We start from the raw sequence: 9,040 nt of genomic DNA, 5'->3' as shown, positions 1-9,040 counted from the left end.
TGTGTGTTAAAGACCATACCCTCCTGACTGAAAAAGGGATTCAAAAATTCACTTTTTACTTGACCTCTTCCTAAAACAAATTAAGAGCACAAGGAAACGTTTTGCGTTCCCAGTTCTCTTACAGTGCATTCACTGGTTGCAGTCGTCGCCAACCAGAACACTGGGATCCCGACAGGGTGTATGAACTGCAGTGGACAGGAGGCCAAACTCTTGGATGTCCTTTCTGCTTCAGAGAGCCGAAACATCAAGTTCCCCGCAGCGTCTCTCCACTGGAGAGCTCACAGCGTGGGTGCAGTAGCCCGAGCTTTCCCCGAGGGCAGTCCCGTACCCCCAAGCATCCCTGCAAGAGGCTCGCTGGTGCACTGGGCTAACACGGAGTATGCAAACTGGCTTTCGCACCGTGGGACCACTGGGCGGCTAGGGGTCGCGGGGCGCTCTCGGGGGAGAGGAGCCAACCCCACAGTTGTTCTTCGGGGCCGTGCCTGCCAAGTATCGCGGGACTTGTGCACATCGCTGGCTCGAGCCGCGGCTCCAGGAGCAGCTAGAGCGCGCTTGGTGCGCACCGCCCCAGCCTGGGGAGGAGCAGGAGCGGGGAGGGAGGGAGGAGGGCTGGGGGTGCTGGTTACGTAAATGATCCAGCCCTGTGAGAGGCCTCCAGGCTGGGGCTACGAGAGAGGGAGGGACCGCGCGAGGAGGAGGGGCTGGGAGGGAGCGGGCTGGGGTGGGAGGGGGGCGGGGGCTGGGGACGAAGTGACCAGGCGGCGGCGGCGGCGGCTCTGCTGAGGTGACAATGTGCTAGGAGCCCTCGTTCGGTCTCCTGCGCCTCCTCGGCCTCGGCGCTCGTTCCCTCCGCGCTCACGGAGCTCTCCCGCCCGCTGCTGCGCTATGAGGGCGCCTCTCTGGGGCTGGCCCAGGCCAGAGCCGGCTCGCTCCGCTCCCGCGGAAGTGTGAAGAGAGAGGCGCGGGAGGGAGCCGGGCTGCGCGTGGCGCTCGCGGAGCGGCGCGGCTTCCAGGTGAGAGCGGGCTCGGCGCGCAAGGCACTCGGCGCGGCCGGCCAGCGCCTGCCGGGCTGGGGCAGAGGCTGAATTCCGTGCGTGGACCGCTGTTCCCTCTTCGCGGGATCCTTGGCCACGACAGCAGGTCTCCGTCTCTCTCTTGCTCCCCTTCGCTTCCTCGTAATTTTCTGGGGCGAGTCCTTTCTGGGCGGGCAGTGTGCAGGGGTGGGCTCCGCAAAGTCCTGCAGCGAGTGGCAGGGTGCAGAGCCCAGCACCCCGGGATGGTCCCGGGGCAGGGGCGCTGGCCGACACAGCGAGGCGGCCTCCCGGGCGCTCGGATCGCCCTCGTCCGCCGCTGCAGGTGCGGAGGGAGGACCGCGAGGCGCGGAACTTTGTGCCGCCGCCTGCCCTCTACCCTGCTTTCTCCGCTACCCCGCTGGGCTGGGGGGCGCTGGCCACCCTTCGCGCCTGGTGACGCTTGGCGGTGGGGCGGCTCGGCCTTTCCATCGCGGCAACTTTCTCCCACCAGCTGCAGGCGATCGGGGGCTGCGGTGCGCGGGCGCTTCTGCACGGCCGGACACCGGGGATGTTCTGGTCTTGGGTGTCTTCCTCGACGGTTGCCTTCCTGTTTCTGCCTCCATTTGCCTCTCTCTTTGAGTGCCCCTTTGCCCCTCACTCTCACTCTCACTGTATGTCTCTCTCTCTGACTCAGTTTCTTTCTCTCTGTGCCTCCCATCTCCCCATACCCTTCTGGTCTGTTTCTCTTACATTCTCTTTCTCCCAGTCCTTCTTGGGATATCTCTGTGTCCCCGTTATTCTATCTCTTACTCTTGTCTCTCCGTCTTGTCTCTCTGTATTTTCTTCGTTCTGCCTCTCGTTACCTATCTCTTTCTCCCTCCTTCATCTCTCCTGCCTCGTCCTGCCGAACACACCAACTCCCAAATCCCGAAGCGACCTGGCCGGGGGAGCACGCCCAGGCCCATCTTCTGGGCACCCCCAGGTACAGAAACCTCCCTACTGGGAGCCAGAGGGGTTGTGAGGATGGAGACAACTTGCCCTTGTATGGGCTGTGGTGTCGAGGCGGCTCAGTGTGGGGCGCAAGGGCCAGCCTCCCTTCCCGGGGTCCGAGGGCGCTGCCGCCAACCCGAGCGCAAGGTGGCTGCTGGTTTGGACAGCGAAAGCTGCGGGCGCCCCTTCCCTTACCCCGTTCTTTGGGTACAATCAGTTGAATTTCTAAGTGTTGAGTCTACATCTTCAGCCTTTACAGGCAGCCACAGGAGAAGATACTGTGGGCAGACAAACACAGAAGCTTAGGGATCCAGGCAAAACTAATCTCGAAAGGAGCTTTCGTGAGGCAAAGGTGTTACTAGCAGGGAGGCGCATTGGGGACTGCCTGCTTTTAAACTGCCAGCACTCAATCCTTGAGTGGTTTCCTTGGGGGAGATCGCGGTCACTCCTCCCAGAAACGCAGCATAGGGATTTTATTGCCAAGGCTAAGGACACTTGGCTGTCCCAGCCCCTTTAAATTTCGTGTTTCCTTGGGGGCCCCAGATCTTTGCTTTATATGAAGGGTGCCTTTGCTCAAGGTTGCTATCCCCTTCTTGTGTGTGTGTGTGTGTGTGTGTGTGTGTGTGTGTGTGTTTGCATTCATGCCCTCTAGTGTTAAACCTACTGGTTTGAGAATATTGCAAAGTAAGGGCAACCTTTTGGTGACTTACTTTGGATCTCTCACCTTCCCAGATCATTCTTCTTGCTTTAAGCCCATCCTTTCCTTTCCTCATCTTGACTTTTGCATTGCATTACTAACCTTTCTTTTTCTCTGATCTCTACAAACTCCTCCTCTCCTGCAGAATTAGAATCTTAATATTGAAACACTGTTTTGAGTGACTTCAGAGATGGATAAATTTGGAGAATTTTCATAGGCGAAGGCTGGCTTTGAATTTAAGAAACATGCATTTCTCTGCACTGTTTGCCACAAACCAGGATTTCACATCTCTTCCTTATGTCCCTGCCCACCTTCAGTTCCATTGAGAATTTTCCCTAGCTGCTTCTGCTTGTTTAAATAAATGCTTTTAATTTACCATTTCTGTGATGTTCATTCCAGGGCTTACAAGGCACTGTGTCTCAGATAAGGTTTGGGAAGGAAGAAAGGAAAGCGTTTCCAAAGGAAGTACAGCATTGCTCGTGTACATTTAATTCTGGATTCCAGAGTCCAGAATGGGACATGAGTATGCCTCAGATATGTAGACCGTAGCTCAATGTGGAAAAAAATTAGTAAATGCTTAATAAAAACTTTTAATTGATTAGTATGCAGCTAATTATAAACTTTGAAATCACCCAGCTGTGCTTAGAGGCCTATATATACAAGAAGTTGAATTCTGCCTTCCTATTTTCTGTTTCATTTAGTCTTTTATAAATGGAAATAGAGGACTAGTAGAACAGATTTGAAACGAGTCCTATGTGTCTTTTTAGCTCATTCACTGCTTGAATTTTCCCCTCTCTACAAGTCTTTGACTTGGCTGACGTTCTTTAATAGTCACTGTAGACTTGAATAAATGAGTTTAGAGGCTCTGATGGGTGGTATCTCTCAAACTTCCTGACTGAGAGTAAACTGGGACATGACATCATTTGTGGGTGAATATTTTTGTGTGGTTTTTAAGAAGTGAAAAGTTCTCTCTTTTAATAAAAGAACAGATGTATCAGCTTAAAATATTTGGGGGCTATAAATTGATTTGCAAACTGAATCACTTACCTTAAATAATTTATATGTTTCCTTACTGCTTCAAATATATATGAAAGGTGTGATAGTACATTTGTATGAAAATTTGCCAAAATACTTGGGAATGTAGTGACTCCTGTAAAAGGAAGTAGGAGGAATCCTACTTCCTGGGATGCAGTACTGCTTTTCTGATGATTTGGTAGTCACCTCTTTAAAGGGTTGGAGATTAACCATGAGTATCTTTGAGGATTACGTTTAAGGCAATTTTACTCTAAAAAATATTACTTATAAATCACCTGATACTCTACCCATATTTTTATATTTAAAAATAGTAAAGACAAAGTGAAGGTGAAATTCTGAGATTGACTGAGATGTTCTGATATCTTACCGATAAGAATATTGAGACACATTTAACTTTTTAACTTAATTTACATTAATTTCAGGTTAAACAGTTAAGTCAGAAGTTAAATGCTTCCATTTTGCCAACCTGATTTTTAAAAGTGGCAGTTGTAACAGGAACATTTCCATGTAATGGAGATTGTGCAGCTTTTTAAAACTTTGGCATTTTAGGAAGAGGGTGAAAGAACAAGCAAATTAATGTTTTTATTCTTTCTGGTTGGGCAAATGAAGAGAATATTGGAGTTTCTGAATAACAAGAAATGTAAATGTCTGAGAGTAAAGTATTAATGCAGTCTGACCGTGTGAAATAATACTACATGTCTCTGATAAGTGTTCATTGTGTTTTAAGAAAATGAACAATTCTTACAGTTTTGTTCTTTAACTAATTTGCCTTATTAGGCATCATATTCTCAAGTGGTACCTCTTGCAATAAAGAACAAATTTTGACTAGTTTAATATTATACATCACCTTCTTGGCTTTGTGTCATTATTAGTAGTAGGAACAGAAAGCCATCTTAAATTAAAAAGATCTAACAGGATCCTACTTTGAAGTTTGAGTGCCTATATGCCTAGGTATTAAAAATTGAACTGGGCTTTTGTTCTAAATCCTTCCTTTTACTCTTGTTATCAGAATAAACACATGTGAAACATCAAACCAAGAATGAAGTATATACGCTCATATTGACTCTGACAATCTATTAGATGACATTTCTTAATATCACGTCCGCCCCCCCACATATACACTAAGTATATATTTAAACACATAAATCACATTTAAAAATCCGACACTGCTTTAATAAACCATTTATCATTTTAATAGATTAGACCTCATTTACAATTTCTACCTTAAAGTATTACACGTTGTTTAATTAAAGACTTCTGCTATTCAACTACAGGCATACATGTTTTTGAGGAGTCCAGCTTTCCATTGGGAAATTTAATACTTAGAGAATTTAAAGAAATTTGACAAAATGAATACATACATTAATTGAATTGTAGTTGGTCATCCATTTGGAACATTATAAGCAATTATCTTTGGGAACGGCATGTAAATCAAACAAATTTTATTTACAGTGTTACCTCGGTTTTCAAACATAATCCGTTCCAGAAGACCGTTCGAGTTCTGAAACGTTCGAAAACCGAGGCACAGTTTCCCCATAGAAAGTAACACAAAATGGATTAATCCGTTCCAGACCTTTAAAATCAACCCCTAAAACTGCAAATTTAGCATGAATTTTACTATCTAATGATACCATAGAGCCATAAAATTTACGGCGTTCGTAAACCGAAATGTTGGTCAACGGAGACGTTTGAAAACCGAGGTACCACTGTATTTGATACGTATTTCTCCTTGATTCAGATTTAGACCTAGGTGTATGTTTCCAATGCAGTATATGTATAATATCGAATTTAACTGGTCTTAGCTTCATTACCAAGACATAAAGATAGTTAAAGACAACAGTGTGATTAACGTATGACCGAATGTCCCTTGTAAATGCATTAGCTAAAATTCATTTTTAGCTATGAACTTTCCAATTTTAGTTTCTTAATGTTTCTTAGAAGTTATTAATGTAGGCTGAAATTCTTAGTTTTTAAAAGTTACTACCAGAGATTATGAAGAGATTGCTAGGGCCTAACATTTAAAATGTAAGTTAAAGTAGGGAGAAATGGCTTTCCTGCAAGGGCCCAACTTCACTCACATGTCCTCATGATTGCTGTAGTCCTTATGAACTAACAGTTTCTCTCCTGTTGTTTCCCATAATATATTCGTTCAACATGTACAATAAACTTAAAGCAAGATGCAAAATATCAGTTTTTAAAAGTTGTTCCATATTAATGGTTAACCGTCCCAACATAACTTGAGAGGGGTGTAGGGAAAGTAGAGACTGTTCTGTCACAAATATGAACATATTTGTGATCATGTTTTTGTTAGGTGAGAAAATTAAACATACTGTCCTCATTAAATATTCAGACTTCTTTTGTATTTTCTAAGAAGTACTTATTGTTAAGATAGGTGGGAACTGTCCAATATATCAGGGTTTCAACATGATGTGGAATTAATTGGGACTCTGTTTGATAGATTAAATGATTTTGAATGTTAGTCTTATTTAAGCTCTTGTAGAACATTATAAAGAAGAGTGTGATTAAACTGTTGTTTGGCACTTTAGTGAACACAATACATGTGCTGAGTAGCCACTGTAAACAGAAAGAAGAATTTAAAGCACAGGCTACCTGTTCAAAATCATCCAAATTATACTTCAGAGATACATAGTAGTACATGTCAACTTAGCCACTTGTCTAATACTAACTGCCTTGATATTATAAACACAACATTTCTTTTTTGTTAAAAAATGGATTTTGACATATGGGGAGAATTGTCTTATAGACCAGAAGCATAATAACTGACTTAATTTCCTTTTGAGATTTTTATTATATAATTAATTTCAAAGGGACAGGATGAGATTTATATGACTATCAAGGCCCCTATGCAATACGACCATTTGTCTAATGAAAGAAAAATGGGACAAAATACTTGGAAACAAATATATGTGATGGTATAGACATTTCAATTTATTTATGAGAGAGTTAAAAATGGTTAATATAGTTGTAAATTGATAAAATGACTAAATTTTATTGGATATTTACTTTGTTCTTGTACTGTGGATAAATAAACATCTAATAGGTCTTACCATATTTTATCATTTTATCCTCATAACCTTAGATGTAGTAAGTAGTGTTACTATCCCCACTGTATAAATGAGGACTCACTTGCTCAAAATTAACCAGCTAATATGTAGGAGGGCAAAGGATCACATCAGCTCTTTATGTCTCTGAAGCCAATGCTCTAATAGTTCTCAGCCTGACATTTTTACTGACTAATAAATTTCTTTGAAAAATGGGTGCCAACCTCCACGTGAACATTTTCTTTTGCACCGTGAGAATGATTTACAAAGTCTACTTATATCACCATCATTTTATAAAAGTGTGGACATTTTAACACCAACTAAGATGGCAGAACCGAATCTCAAAATACAGTGCTTACCATAAAATAAATTTAGCTTTTTATGTGTTTTTCTACACTGCAGTTATTTTTCTCATTTAACAAAGACTGATGAAAATTTCATCACAGTTCGGTAATTTGTTTCACCACATTTTGTAAACTGTGCTTGGGAACCCTTCTTGGACTGAACCACTATAATATACTGCCTACCCCATGGACCCAATGCATCTACACATCAGAGGCCAGCATGGTCATTATATTCAAGACTGAAGAAGACATAGCTCATAAAGCTCTTCCATTCTTTTTCCAGTTGCAAGTCAGGACAATACATTTGGACCTAGGAAAGATGCTAACAATTGCTCTAGCCTCAGTTTACTGTTTTAGTGTTTGTTGAAATTTTAGGGGATTGGAAGTGACTTGTTCCTTTGTGGTAGTTATCCACAAATCACTGTAACTAAAATGGCGCCCATCGGTGTCCTAGGACAAGGAATGAGTACTGGGTGAAAAAACAAGGCACCTGTCACAACTTATTCCTCCGTCCTTCCCCCTAACCAGTGGTCTCAACCTTTAGAGATCAATTATGCCTATCTTATTTCTTTTTTGTGCCTTGGTAAGGACAAAGAAATTTTGCTTTAGGTAAAAGAAAATTCCAAAGCTAAACTTGTAACTGCTTTTGTAAACTGACTGATGCTATTAATCCCAAGTTGTTTTGTATAGTTATTCTTGTGGCCATTGAAAAGGAAAAGAAAGCTGGTGGGTTGTGTGAGGTGTAGCTAAATTGACCTTAGACCTTGGGGCATGTCATTGCTGACAAACCAGTTTGTCAATTGAAATTACCTACAGGGGTTTTTGTTTATGTTTGTTTGTTTATTTTAATAATAGGTCCTGAGGTCCTACTGATTCTCATTTGCCTGAGATGGATCCACAGAATCTCTTTATAAATGTTTCCCAAGCATCTGATATACTTTCACTACATCAATTTTCAGATATGCTCATTCATTTTTATTTATTTAACAAATGTACAGGTTACTATGTTCAGGGCACCATTTAAAGTGTGTTAAAGATAATTGATTCATTTAATCCTAAGGAGTCCCCAAAGTAGGTTTTATTAGTACCTCCACTTTACCGATGAAGACATTGAGACGCAGAAAGGTTAAGTAAGTTGTCCAGAGTAATCTGATAAGTGGCAGGGCAAGGACTATGCTAATTAGATGAAATGATTAATAAAATGACCTGCTTTAGGTCACAAAGCTCCAGGTAGTAGAATTGAAGTGGGAACCCTGATTTCTATATCTTGTTTCCTATTTGAGTACGTTTTGCCTTTAAAAGTAAGTGAATGAAGAAAACCTGAGCAACAAACTCGGACCTCTAGAGATGAAAACAAAAATGTTTACCTTTTAGAAGTCACAGCACCGGATTAAGAAAGAAAGTTAATTATGAAGGGAACAACAAACATGGAAACCTCAGAGGGATTTTCTTCAAGCCGATTGACTGTTGTTTCTACTTACATGCAGAACCCCCTCCCAAAGAAAACAAACATACAAAAAAGATAACAAAAAATTAACATGTAATAATGTAGACTGGGAGAAAAAAAATAAATCTATAACTAAATAAGATTTCTACATATAAACTTTAATTCATAACTAAGATCTACTTATGTACCTAACCTAATAAGAAATACCTTATTTTTCTGTAACACTGTTGATAAATTCTTTACATTAGGAAACATTCATATTTATGAACGGATTGGGGAAATCCTATTGAAATTTCTATTTTTTTCTCAAGTATGTTTTTTTGCAACCTTTTATATGATGGAATATCTATACTAGTTTGTAATCACTGGTAATCTGTAGAGATGTATTGATCTTTGATGAGGTACATTTTCTCCTTATTTCTGGCCTTTGGTATATTTTCAGCATATTTCTG

At 41.9% G+C, this 9,040-nt stretch overlaps 1 protein-coding gene across 1 annotated transcript in view; it reads left to right on the top strand.

Annotated features, from left to right (window-relative positions):
- Positions 1-742: 742 nt before the first annotated feature.
- GALNT13 (polypeptide N-acetylgalactosaminyltransferase 13) overlaps positions 743-9,040 on the top strand; it is a 465,175-nt gene continuing 456,877 nt past the window's right edge. Inside the window, exon 1 of the mRNA XM_033112249.1 lies at positions 743-1,013. The gene's annotated coding sequence lies outside the window, so the exon portion shown is untranslated. The remainder of the gene's footprint in view (positions 1,014-9,040) is intronic.

The sequence above is a fragment of the Rhinolophus ferrumequinum genome, chromosome 8 (genome assembly GCF_004115265.2).
Source record: "Rhinolophus ferrumequinum isolate MPI-CBG mRhiFer1 chromosome 8, mRhiFer1_v1.p, whole genome shotgun sequence".
Lineage (NCBI taxonomy): Eukaryota > Metazoa > Chordata > Mammalia > Chiroptera > Rhinolophidae > Rhinolophus > Rhinolophus ferrumequinum.
Note: the sequence above shows the minus strand (reverse complement) of the source record. Positions and strands in the feature narration are given on the sequence as shown.